Raw genomic sequence first — 14,397 nt, 5'->3', positions numbered from 1 at the left:
GATGCTGGCTATGAGAGGAAACACTTGGGACTTCCAAAGACCATCATATGCTCTTGTACTGCAGTGACCACAAGTCCTGACAAAAATAACTTCAGGGAGGAGAGATTTCTTTTGACTCACAGTTTACACTGTGACTGGGAAGGCACCCGACAGCAACTAAGTGGCAGTGGCAGTTTGTGGACAGGGTGGTTGACAGCATGGTGGACCAGACGACCCTGAGAGAGTAAGACAGGAATCAGGAGTGGGGTATAATCTTCAGAGTGGTCAACTTCGTTCAGCTAGGCCTAAAATCGGTACCAGCCAAGGAACAACTTTTAAAACACAAACCTGTGGGTATTCAAATCACAGTGTTCATCCTCTGCCTCCATCATTCTGTTCCCCAGCTCCTCACCTGCCCTGATTACCAGGTTCCCAGATTTCTGGGAGATTTACCCTTCCTCATAAATCCATGTGATAAGCAAACCTCCTCCCCCCGCTGCCTCTTCTATAAGCTAACGCTACCATTAAAGAGAAGGGCCATTGGCAAGGGTAGAAGGCATGCCCCAAGGACAGGTAGAAAAATAACTAGGAGAGCTGACAGCCCCTTGCAGGTTGAACACTTTTCTGGCTGTTTCCACCATAACATACCACCTCAGTACTCAGTAACTGAAACATTCTTGCAGTCTTATTTCTTATATGTCTTGTAGGGCATGTAGATCATACCACAAAAGGAATTGGCATGGATCTGGTGAGGTGGAGCATGCTCAAACCCTAGACGTCACAAAAATAGAGATTAGAATCTCATCGTGAGATCATGGCAGGAGTAGGACTAACTCCCTTCTTGTTTTCTATGTCTGCCATTGGCATGTACCAGGTGACCCCAACCAGCAGTCAGTCAGTCACATACCCAGCACTTAGAATGCCTCTCCATGCTAATGAGGCCTTTCAGTAGACTTGGCCTTTAGCCAATGACCTTCTCTCCCCGGATAGTCTCACATTCTTCATCAAAAAACTATATAACTCTTGGTTCACCCCTTATAAAGTGTATGGATTCAAACCCACCCCCAATAAAGAAATATGAACAAGCTAAGATCTTCTCAGAGTGCTGCTTCATTAAGGATCATTGGCGAAGGCCTTCACTTAAAAGGTCTGTAACTAACATTCTTGGAGAAGGCCTTCTCGCTCCCTGTCCCCCAGGAACAGTCTGACTAGATTAGGACCCTTTTATCCTGGACGCTTTACCTTCTTCTGGCCTGACAGGCAGTGGAGTCTGATGCCCCTGAGGGAAGCGGTGGGCATCGGACCCCACCCTTTCCAGAACCATTCTGCCCCACCCTCTCTGAACCAGACACTCTGAGAAGAGAGGTGGGACTCGGCGCCACAGGGTCTGGCAATTGGTGGTGTTCAGGCAAGTGGCCTTTCCAGGAGGGCTCTACTGCTACTGACCATAGTCACCTGGAGCTTGCCTGAGCTAGACAATTGACAATGGTTCACTGATAGGTCTGGCAGCTGACTTACCAACAAGAAGAGGGGCGAGTGCTGATATCATAGTTTGAGTACTAAATGCACACAAGACAGTGAGACCCATTCTTCAGACAGCCTAGGTCATTGAAGGGAGGTCACTACATAGGGTGTTTCAAGATAGCCATGTGAGTCAAATACTAGCATGTTCCATGGCCATACCGCTAGAGTCAAGTTAGATCTAGATAAGCATAGATGTGACACTTAGCACAAGAATGTAAGGAAGTGTGTGTGCTAACCAACAAAGGCTCTAAGTGCAGACTCTGATGGGCGAAGGCTTGCCTTAGGCACTTGTTCTATGGACTGGGTGAGCTTTGCATTTTCACAAGCTTGCCAGTTTTCTCTGAGTTCTCAAAGGTAGGGAGATATTGTCAGAGAGGCTAGCCCCATCCTCACTCTAGAGAAGAGAATAATGTAGGTGTGTGTTGTGGTAAATCTGTCCAACCCAAATATGCCCTGGCAATGAAAACACAACACAGTTAATATGAATACATGCTGTGCACCTAGATTGGGCAGATCTTCCACTACACCACCATATTCCACATCTATGAGACCCCTTAGAACTTGCGGTTTCTCCAGGCCATGTGCTTCTGCTCTGCTTTTCTCCTTCCTCCTCCTCTGCATCCTCTTCGTCTTCCATTTTCTCTTTCTCTCTCCCCCACCTTCAGCTTCACCTTCCCTTTTATCCGTCCAATCATCAGCTCTCTTTATTTTACAAATTAAGGTGGGAAGCAGGTTTATAGGAAATCACCAGAGTGCTGACTCATTCCTTGTTCGCACTCACTCACAGGAGAATGGAATTAACATCAAATATAATTAGCTCCAGGGCTATCCACAACAGGTATGTGAGCTGCTCTGGTTTGCGAACACTAGTTCACCATGCATGTGCAACCCTTTCTTCACTTAGGCCATTGTATCAGGACAGGACAATCAGTGCTAGGGCCTTGAGAGATGCCCCTGCTAGTTTCCACTGCAAGATGGCAAGGAGTTGGTTACAGGATCCTCTGGAACTTTCCCCAGGCAAGCAAGATACAAAGAACCTTGCTTTCCACACTGATTTTGTTAGCACAGACTCACATTGCGTCTTAGTGGCGTGCCTTACCTTTGTATCAGGTTCTTTTAGGTACAAGTGCCAACATCTCAATGAAGCTGAAAGGCCTGACTGAGTTTGACAATGAAGCTAAGACATATTTACACTTAACTTCCTTCCTTAAATGATTCCTAGACAGGCTGGAGAGAAGTTGATATGGGGGAATATGCATTTGTAGCAACAGGCTTTGGTGCGTGTGTTTCTACAGAGGTTGTTAGCAACCTAAACACTGGTTTAGGTGGGTGTTGACAGACAAACAAGGGGGTTGGGAGTGTGAGTGGTAGGTAGGTAGCTGAGATGAATTGTGGAGATCATGGGGTGGGGGCGGCTGTCTTGGCTAGTTAAGGAGGATTGTCAGGCTAAAAAATTCATAAAAGCAGAAGAGAGAATGAGCGCCCATGGAGGGTGGAAGTCCAGCTGGAGGAGTTGCCTCTGATGACATGTTACCCTAGGAGATGTCAAGGCTCTCCATCCGTGTGGAAAAACACCCAAGTTACAGAGTGAAGGAGCCAGGAGGCTGTTTGTTGGACAAGTCACCCTCACACTGGCATTCCCAGCTGCAATGAAGGAATGCACATCTTAGAGGTCAGGGATGAGGATGGAGGAGGGGGTGCTTACATGGCTCAGACTTCCTTTTTGTTCAGGGTTGGGAAAAAATAATGAGGCAGAAACTCAGGAGAGTATGGGAATGAGAAAGAGGTGTGGTGCTTGCTCATTTCCTTTGCAGTACTGAGGATTGAACCCTAGACTTGTGCATAGTGCTAGACAAGTGCTCTACCACTGGGCTCTATTTCAGGCCTCACGTTTTTCTTCTTTCTTTCTTTCTTTCTTTCTTTCTTTCTTTCTTTCTTTCTTTCTTTCTTTCTTTCTTTCTTCCTTCCTTCCTTCCTTCCTTCCTTCCTTTCTTTCTTTCTTTCTTTCTTTCTTTCTTTCTTTCTTTCTTTCTTCCTCTCTTTCTCTCTTCCTCTTTCTCTCTTCCTTTCTTTTTTCTTCCTTCTTTCATCTCTTCATTCATTTTTTCCTTCTTTTCTTCCTCCCTCCCTCCTCTCCAACTCTCTCTTTCAACAGCACTGGGGATCAAACCTTTACACATGCTAGGTTGATGTTCTTCAATTGAGAAACATCCTCATCTCTTAAAAATGTTTATATAAAACCCAAATAATATATGCCATTACATGCTAATGTATTATAATATGCAAACATATTCCAATAAAGGGGGAATACCAACCAGGATGCCACCTGGGATGTAGCTGAAGGCAGAGAGATGAACGGAAAGAAGAGTAGGAGGGAGGTTCCCCGAGTGAATTCTTCTCATATGACACTTCTAAAGAATAGTTTGTACTGGGGAGGACAAAGCAAGCCATGTAGCCCGGGCAGAGTCTGATGTCAAGCCAAGCCAGCTGGCCTCTTTGGTCACCTTGGATGTCAGCCCTGAGAAACTGTGGCACACCTGTCACCAAAACATCTGATAAAACAACTTAAGGGAGGGGAGGGAGGATTCCTTTAGGTTCATAGCCACAAGGGCTTTGTTTCATCATGGAGGGGAGGCATGGTGGAGCACAACAGGTCCCATATGGTGGCCAGGAAATAGATAAAAAGGGACTCAATGGATTTGATTCCATCCAGCTCGCTAACTCATGGGGCGGTGTCATCAATATTCAAGGTGGGTTTTCTCTCTTAGGTTGTCCTCTTTAGAAACACCTCCCAGACACCCAGAGGTGTGCCTCCCCTTGTGCTAGGTGATGCTAACCCAGTCAAGCTGGCCGTGGAGATTAAGCAGATTAGGAGGGTTGGTACCACTTGTTGAGGTTCTTCTAGGTGCAGAACTCTCAGCGGGGAGCTGGTGACTAGGGCTCTTGGCCTCAGGAGCATGGCCCTCATTAGCAGTCTCTAGTGCCCCAGAGCGTGGATTGGAATAGTTTAGACATGAGCAGCGCGTTCCTGATTGACTCGTTTCCATTGAGTCCGCACCTATTAGGGATCTGTTGGTAATTACCCGGCTCCACTTCAGCCCCTGGGGGCCTGTGTTCCGCAGCAGTAATGAGCTTGAGCAGCCTCGCTGGCATAATAAACAGCCCGGGAACGCACAGAAGGGCACTGCCTTCCACTCTCAACAGGGCAGCTGCAGCTTCAAGGACAATCCAGAGACCCGGGATCACAGACGCTTGCTTTTTAATTGCTTTTGTAAAACTGCAGATGGGAAGCAGGCCTTGGGGTCCCCGCTTGGGGTCCCCCAAGCCCCGATGGAGTCCTGAGCTCACACTCACCTTGCTTGCTCAGAGTGAGGGAGCCACACCCACAGGTTCATGTAATGAGTTTAATATGTGCTGTGTGAAGAGCTCTGTGTGACTGACCGTGTCCATAAGGACAAAGATTTTCCCATTTTCAGATGAAGAAATTGAAGCTTAGAACAAGCGATGCGATTTTTTGACTCTATTCTAGTTATAAATTGTGGGGAGCTAGGGAAAATATGGGGCCAGCCTTGTAGGGAGTGAGAAATCTGTTCCCTGTTTTCAAGGTACAGAGCAATGGCTGTTCTAAAACGCGGTGGCAGAGGACCATCTTCTTGTACACAGCATCTTTGTCACTGTTCCTCTTTCTGATACTCATAATGGAAAAAGAAACCCATCCAAATCTGCCCAGCAGCCTCCTCCATCTTCACTGAAGTTATGACTTTAGATCGTCATAGCACCCCTGTCCCCAAAGTGGCAACAGGACTGTATTCGTTATTTTCTCTTTTCGGTCACAAAACATCTGGCAAAAGCAACTTAAGGAAGAAAGTGTTGATTTAGCTGAAACTTCCACAGTGAGCCCATCATAGCCAGGAAGGCACTGCACACTGGTCACACGACATCCTAGGTCATAGAGCAGAGAGAGATGGCATTCCAGCCATGGGATAACACTGCCCACAGTGAAGGTGGCTCTTCTAAGTTCAACTCACCAGGTCTAGACAATTCCCCGGGGACATTCAGAGGTTATTTTCCAGGCAAGTCTAGATCCCATCAAGTTGATGATCGGCGTAAAGCATCACAAGGTGTAAATAAGGACGTGTATAATGTCTAAGGAAGAAAGTGGCTTTTAAAACAGAAGAGATAAAGTGATGTTAGGAAAAGGTAAGGAAAGACCAGAAATGGTGGCCTATACCTGCAATCCCAGAGTCAAGGAGGCTGTGTCAGGAGGATTGGGAACTTCAAAGCCAGTCTGGGCGACAGGAGAACCCACCTCATAAAAGCCAAAAATAAATGAATAGAGAAGTGACTGCAGTGGAGAATCCTGGGGGAGATGCAGCCAACAGCCAGACTGGTAGAATGCTGGTTTCTTCCTCATGACTTTTTGTTTGCTATACCGAACCTACTGTTCATCTAAAAATGATCTCTAAACAGCTATTTAAGAAATAGCTGTGAAGGTTCTTTCTACAGCCTCAGCCATGGATATAAAGCATCTCAGAGAAAGTGGAGGCACAATGCAATAGCTTCGATTATGTGAGCCAATCCAAAGCTAGGTTTGGGAAAACTAATCGTCTTAACTGCTTTAGTCACTAAGAGAGCAAAAGGGAAAACAAACAGCATTGACTTAAGGTGTAGGGAAGAGGAGGGTGAGAAAGGAAACCCAAGAAAAGCAGGCAGGAAAAATAAATGGAAAACCACCACTGAACCAGAAAACTTGGGACCAAGGCCAGGTAGCACCACCGGAACCTGGATCTAAACAGAGGGAGCTAAACGAAACGCTAGACAATTTAAGAGAAGGAGCACGACGTGCCTGGTTCTTTAAACAGACCCAGTAAGGTAAATAAGGCCACAGCAGACATGAGAAGCGGAGCTCAGAGTGAAGGAGGGAGCAGAGTAGCGGAATTGTCAACCGTATCACAACACAACACAACACAAATGAATCTGGACACAGAGTGACATGGCATCCTCAAGGAAATGAATAAAACAAGTGGGAAGCGCAAGCAGCCCAACAGCCCTGAAGCAAATGGCAAAAGCGCTTCACACAGCGAGACTTCACTTCCTAAAAGAGCTTGCTAGACATGTATGGACATACGGACCCTGCCTTTGCAGCACTCAAAGGGCCAGATATTTCAGACTAGGATGGCTACAACAAAGAAAAAGACATTTCTCAAATCACTTTGCAAATCTGTCAGAACAGATACAAAAGTTAAAAAAAAAAATTCATGCCGGGCTTGGTGGCGCACGCCTTTAATCCCAGCACTCAGGAGGCAGAGGCAGGTGGATTTCTGAATTCAAGGCCAGCCTGGTCTACAAAGTGAGTTCTAGGATAGCCAGAGCTATATAGAGAAACCCCCACCCCCCAAAAATATTCACAGAAAAGTCAATATTAACCATCCAAATACTCCTATGTGTATCAATTTAAAAATCCTAAGTAAAACATTACTGATTTAATTCTAACCAAACGGTTCTGTTACTATACCTGGATTCTTAATTCTTTGTTCTTCTGACCATTTTCAGCCTGAGAAACTTACATGTCCCATGTACACTGATAAATAAAACAGGCACACAGATCAAATATTTCTGACATAGAATCATAAAGAAATTTATTTCAAATATTCTTTGGTATACATCTACTATTCCCATTTGTAGAAGATGAAGGGGAATCTTCTAATTCGATGGATACACTTGTTTATTTTCACATAAAGAGAATCTTTCCTGAGTATCTACTACTCCATACTACAGTATAGAGAACATCTTCAATGTTTTTTCAGAGGTAATCAATATTTTGATTTTTATAATCCTCAATGGTCAGAATGCCGCTTCACTTTTAAAAATATAGTAAAAGTGGCATAAGTAGGTTTAGGGTCATTTCAGAAATTATTGGAAATTCTGTTTTAATTCCAAATTAAAACTAACACTTAATGGCATTTGTAAAATGCAAGTCAGCAGCTCAGAAAGCACTTTAACTTTCTCACACAATATAAGCCAAGGATATCATCTGATACTTAGACGCTGAAGAATGACAGCAGGAAAAGGTAAGAGTCTGTTTTCTGGAATTAAATCATTACACAAATTTCTGTAAGAGAAGAAGACTTTGTGTATCAGTCAAAACACTGCAATTCACAGACTCCAAATCAAATCTGAGCGGAGGTGTTTCTGGCAGTGTTTGTTGGCCTCCAGTGGTGTGATAAGATGCCCTGTGCACATTATATGTTCAGGACCATGGCTGAGTGAAGTTTCCTGATGCATCATGGGTGAGTGCTTCAGAAATGCCTCCAATGCACGATGCATGTGATTTCTAATTGATTTTGTAGTTATGTGTTAAGCGACCTTTTGCCATTGCCAATTTTTGGTAGAGACTGCACATTCAATTATGAGATCTCTCAGTGTAAGAAGCTGTACAAGAGGGTAGGACTCAGTCAAGTTCAATTTTGCAATGCAAGGGTGGCTCAATATTAACAAGGTGGTGAACATATTTGGCCACATCAGTAACTCCCCAGTGGGAAGCCAGATGATTAGTCTGTAGATATTGTAAAAATGTGTGTGAAAATAATTAATATCCATTTTTTTCTTACCAGCTCTAGGAAAATAGGGTTCATAGCACAGTTCTCAAGTACTGTGAAGATTTTTATATCTTAACACCCACTTATTCCAGGGCTCAAAAACCTACCAATCCCTGAGCTCAAAATTCCACCAAATCCAGAGCTTGCCCCAAGATCAGGCTACAGAATGCCATCAATCCCAGGGCACTCGGGAAAGCTCCAACCCTAAGGAGCTCTATAGAACTGCCTCCTGCCTAATTCTTTGTTGCTTCTTTTCCAAGAAGAGGTAGTCACCCTCTTGTGTTTCTCCCAATGAATCTCGTGTGTGATGTTTGTTGTGTGGTGTGACTTTGTGGTATTCCTTGGCTCCCAACTACCAGGATACCTTTCCCTTCAGAGCTGCAACGCTTCCATTGAGGGAACCATTTTCCTCAGAGCTGCAACACATCCATGAGCATGGCAACTCTTATAAAGGAAAGCATCTAACTGGGGCTTGCTTTCAGGTTCAGAGGTTTACTCCATTGTTGTCAGGGCAGGAACCATGAGGGCATGAAGGCAGACATGGTGCTAGAGAAGTTGAGAGGTTCTATATCTGGATCAGCAGGCAGCAGGATGAGAGAGACACTGGGTCTGGCTTGAGCATTTGAAACCCCAGAGCCCTTCCCTAGCAAGGCCCCACCTCCCACTCCCTCTAGAACCCCTCTCTAATGACTAAGCATTCAACTATATGAGCCCATAGAACCCACTCCTGTTCGGACCCCACTTCAACTCCTGGATTCCATAGACTGCAGCCATACCATAACACAAAACTACACTCAGTCCAATTCCAAAAAGTCCCCATCCACTGTCTATCACAGTTTCAACACATTTTAAAAGTCAAAAATTTAAAGTCCCTTCAGAGACTCATGGAAATCTCTTAACTATAATTCCCTGTCAAAATTGAAATTAAAAAGCGGGTAACATACTTCCAACAGACAGTGACACAGAATAAACATTGCTGTTCCAAAAGGGAGGAAAAGGAACACAATGAGGAAATGATGGACCAGAGGACAACCTAAAACCAGCAGGGCAAATTCCAAACTCTGTACCTTCATGTCTAAGGCCAAAAGACTCTTCAAATCTCCAACTCCTTTCAGCTTTGTTAACTGCCACATAGTTCTTTCTCTTGCGATGGTTCTACTCCCTGTTAGCAGATTTCCTTGGCATGTATTCCACAGTGCTAGCACCTCCAACATCTTGGGATGTCCAAGGTAATCTAGGCTCCACCTTCACAACTCCATTCAATGGCCTCTCTAGGCCCCCGTGCAGGGATAACCAGATACACATGTGGTCTCAGCAGCTTTCCTTATCTACAATAGGAGATTCTACAACAAGTTTCTTGTATCTGTGACTCGAAAGCCTGAACCACATGGCCAAAGCTGCCATCTTTTTCATGCTTGCTGGGCTAGAGCATGGCCTCCTTGTTCAATATATCTCATCAGCTTTCTATTTTCAATAGGTTCTTTCACTGTCTGAGCTTGGCTGACCTAGAACTCACTCTGTAGACTGGGCTAGCCTTGATCTCAGAGATCCAACTAACTCTGCCTCCCAAGAGCTGGGATTAAAGCATCATTATGCTGGGTCCTAAACTTTTCTTTAATTGCTTTTTTATAAGCTGGAAGCTTAGCTGGGTAGGGTCTTGTCCTGTGCTCAGCACTCCCTTTATTTTCTTTAGGATCAGGTTTTTCTTTAAGATTGTTTTCCAGGACTCAGCTCCATCATATTTCCTGGTGCTCCTTTTCCCTTCAAACTCTACATTTTATGTTTTTCCTTGTTTAGCTTGCTCATTTTCATTATAGATCTACATATATGTGTATGTCATGTGACTGCTAATAACCACATGACAGAGTTAATACTAGATTGTCTTGAAATCTCCTCTGCCAACCCCATTAATCCAAAACTCTTCAATTTGGCTTCAGGGAGATTTTTTTGGGCCAAGGCAAAAATAAGCCACATTTTTTGCCACAATATCACAGGAAAAGTCTCTAGGTCACATAGTAATATCCTTTCCCTTTGACATTCTTGAACTGGGATATCACAGTTCAAATTACCATTAGCATTGTCTTCTGTGTTCCTATTTTGATGACTCATTAAAGTTTCCAATTGCTTTTCTAGTTCAAAATCCCAAAGCGTTCACACTCCTCCAAACAGCAGCATGGTCAGGCCTGTTACAGCAGTACCCAACTCCTGGTACCAAGTTCTGTCTTAGTCAATGTTCTGTTGCTATGAAGAGACACCATGGTCATAGAAACTCTTATGAAGGAAAACATTTAATTGGGACTGACTTACAGGTCCAAAGGTTTAATTCATTTTCATCATGGTAGAGAACATGGTGGCATTCGGGCAGACATGGTGCTGAGAAAGTTGAGAGTTCTACATCTGAATCAGCAGGCAGCAGAAAGAGAGAGACACTAAGCCTAGCTTGAGAATTCAAAACTCTAAAGTCCACTTCCACTGACACACTTCCTCCAACAAGGCTATATCCCTTAATCACTTTCAAGTAGCACTAATGACCAAGTATTCAATTATACGAGCCCATATGGGGGCATCCCTATTCAAAGCACCACAGGTAGGGTAGAGAAAATCATACAGATAACCTCAAATCATATGGTCAATGGCAAAGGAAACACCTTCTATGGCTTCCATATCATTAGCACTAAGCAATGGCAGACTTCTCATTGTTAGTCAGAGATGGACTGAGATCTGGTAGGGTATGCCTGCTCATACGGAATTTTAACAATTAAATGTTGGGGTTGGTGATATGACTTAGTTGGTTAACGTTATTGTTATGCAAATATAATGGCCTGCATTGAATCTCCACAACACAGGTTAAAAAATCTGAGTGTGGAGGGACATACTAATTATCTCAGCTCTAAACATAGAGACAGGTAGATTGCTAGGACTGGCTGAACAGCCAGCCTAGCCTATGTATGAACTCTGAGACATCAATAGCCCTGCTTAAAAAGAATAGAAAGGTGGATGGTGCCTGATTGAATGGCACCCAATGTTGTCCTCTGGCCTCCATCTGTATGTGTGCAGTGGAACATATACATGCACCTGCACACATGACATTCACACACATGGGTCACATATACACACAAACTATTCACTGAATTATAAGAGCTGCACACACTTATTAAAATAAGTTAATCATGTCATTCAAGCATCTAAAAGAGAGCTAGTAAACATGTCTTTCTATGTCTAAACCAATATCACTACTGGACACTGTTAAAATGTGCTAAGACTTCCTTTTGTATTTTCTTTTGCTTATAAACAGGTATAAGCATGGGTGCGCGCGCGCACACACACACACACACACACACACACACTCTCCCTTTTCTTTAAGAAGTAGGAAGTCTAAAGATGCTGTTCTTCAACTCACTTAAATCATGCACCAGATAATCACAAACAACCATGTTAATAACAGAGCTTTACACGATTGGAACTGTTGTTCAGTAAATATTTGCCCAGTAGATCTAAAAAGGAGAAACTTTTTGACCTGTGGGAAAGAGTGAAGAAGAGTTCAGTGGATGTCGGTTTCTCTGAGATGACCTGGTAACACAGCTTAGCCAACCTTAGATAAGGAGTTTAATGGTCCTCTGTTTCCAAAGCCAGCCTTTAGAGGGCACTCATCTCCCCTCTACACACAGCAATTCCTCCCAGCCTGTGAAAACAAGAATTTTGGTGAATGTGATATTCAGTCATTTGGGTGCCCCAGTGGTATTTGACTGATGTCTTAAAATACTATGTTTAGGCAACCCACTTTATTATACATCTCTATAGCCACTGCATATCAGGAGGCAAGAGCACTTACACAGCATATGTAGAATTTTGATATAACCTGTGTGTAGGCGGCTTGAATATCCAGGCTGCATACCATTTGACCAAGTACCTTAACATAAAGTAATATAGATACATTTATTATATAAAGTACCTGGAAACCTTTAAAATTATTTTTATATTCTGGGTTCTTGCTGGAAGGTTATGTATATGGACATATGTGTGTTTGGTGCCCAAGGATGCTACAAGAGGGAGTCATATCTTTTGGCTACAGTTACAGAAGGTTATGAGCTGCCCCGTGGGCTCTATGCAGGAGCAGAATATGCTCTGACCCACTGAGCCATTTCTTTAGCCTGTCACTACTGTTTTTCAGATGAGATCTCTCATAGCCCAGACTTGTGGTAGCAGCCCCTGCATCCACTTCCTGAGTGTTGGGATTATAGGTATGCGTCATCATACCCTATGTGGATGGTTATGGACAAAGATTGACATCTAGTCCATAGGTAAACCACAGTTTATTTCTAGTGTATAAAACTTAAATGATTATAAATGAAAACACCCATAAACAAGAAATGTAATTTTGGGTACATTCATGGAATGCAATTGTATGGATTGTTAAAAGTAACATGATTGGAAAGAGTCGATTATCCCAGAACATATTTATAGCATCTTGACAGCGTGTAGCTTCCTTTTCTCTGTACATTCAATGTTCATCAGACATTTTGTTGCTGTGACAAATTCCTCAGAGAAATACAGTTGTCTAATGGTTTTAAAGATGTCAATCTGTGCTCATCTGGCTCCATTGTTTTTAAGGTCCATGGCAAGGCAGAGATACTGTAGTCAAAGTGTGGGTGTGTGGGGTGCTGTTCACCTCATGGCAGCCAGGAAGCAAAGAAAGAGACAGGGGGCAGGGTACAATGACCAGGCAGAGAAGGTGTCTCTGCTGGTCACAGGAATACAGCTGGGGTTTACTCTACACTTAGGTCTTGTTCCCATGTCATTCATAACCCAGCCCTGCATGGCTCTTCTTCCGGAATGGTTGCACAAAGAAAAGCACTTTTGCTGGGCAGTGGTGGCGCACACCTTTAATCCCAGCACTTGGGAGGCAGAAACAGGCAGATTTCTGAGTTTGAGACTAGCCTAGTCTACAGAGTGCATTCCAGGACAGCCAGGGCTACACAGATAAACCCTGTCTTGAAAAACCAAAACAACAATGACAACAACAACAACAACAACAACAAACAAACAAACAAAATAAAAAAACAAAACAACAAAAAAAGCACTCTCTAAGAAGAAATGTCACATTAGGTTCGGCAGCTTAGTAGTAGATCAGAGCATCTCCCCTGCCCTTCACTGGCTGGTCCTCGTCCGTAGTCTCCTCAGGCTCCAGGTCAGGTCAGGGAACCCCCCCCCCCCACCAACCTCTTACCATCATGGAGGTGCAGAGATAATGGCTTTTCCTCTTTATCTCCATAGTATATGATTGGGGCTTTCATTATGCAGTTAGTTGTCCTTGGCTCCTGCCCTGTCCAAACCAGGACAGCCAGACCAAGGACAACTAACTGCATAAGAAACAGAAACAGGCTCTGGGGTCATTCCCCATGGGGCAGGATCCTAGACCAGGAGAGGGAATAGTTTTGAATGAACTCAAATCATTTTCAGCTGACAGAAGACTGCAAGCCACACTGGACCTGCTTAATTTCCAGACTTCTCGAAGAATCCCAGGACTGTGTCCCAGTGATGGTTTGCTTCACTCTTTCTACACACTGTTTTCCTATGCGAGCCACCATGTCCAGCTGCTCTGCCTACACCATACAACTTCAGAAGGTACCATTCCTGTAGGCTACAATAAGAATGGCGTCCACTGGAATCATGCAGTAGGGTGAGCCATCCCACTGTTACCTCCATTTTGGATCTCTGGATAGGGATTTGGTCCTATAATGTGTAATTTTTCACAAAAGCCATATTTAAGAAAGTTAAGGCACCCCTATACCTCCATATATCAGCGGGGCTTATTTCTGGCTGGTGACATAATGATTGAGTTTTATTTTCTTCTTTGTGAATTTTCCCCCCATTTTCCAATTTTTCTGCAACGAGCACATATTCTTTCTTTAATCAGAGAATGAGAGAAAGTGACAATAAATGTTACTTTAAGAAAGAAAAAAAAAAAGTAAACGAGGTGTCCAGAGAGTCTGGCAGGCAGGAGAGCAGAGGCGAGCGTTTACTTGTAAGAGAGAAGCTGGAAGCAGGCAAGGAGAGGATTTCTAATGAGGCCAAGAGTCCAGGGAATGTGCCAGAAGGGGCTGTGATTACCATCCGAGTCTAACAGTCTTCTTTAGAAATCACTAAGAGCACCGTGTCCTGGGAACACAGGGAGCTGTAGGACGCAGTTGGAGAACAGGGTACGTTGCCCCAGGAGTGGGGCTGAGTGCTGCTTGAAGTCTCTGCCCCCACCAAAGGAAGCGAGCCAAGCTGGGAGCAGCTTGATTAACTGCCG

The sequence above is a fragment of the Mus musculus genome, chromosome 7, assembly GCF_000001635.26.
Source record: "Mus musculus strain C57BL/6J chromosome 7, GRCm38.p6 C57BL/6J".
In the NCBI taxonomy this organism is placed as follows: Eukaryota; Metazoa; Chordata; class Mammalia; order Rodentia; family Muridae; genus Mus; species Mus musculus.
This window is presented reverse-complemented; position numbering follows the sequence as displayed.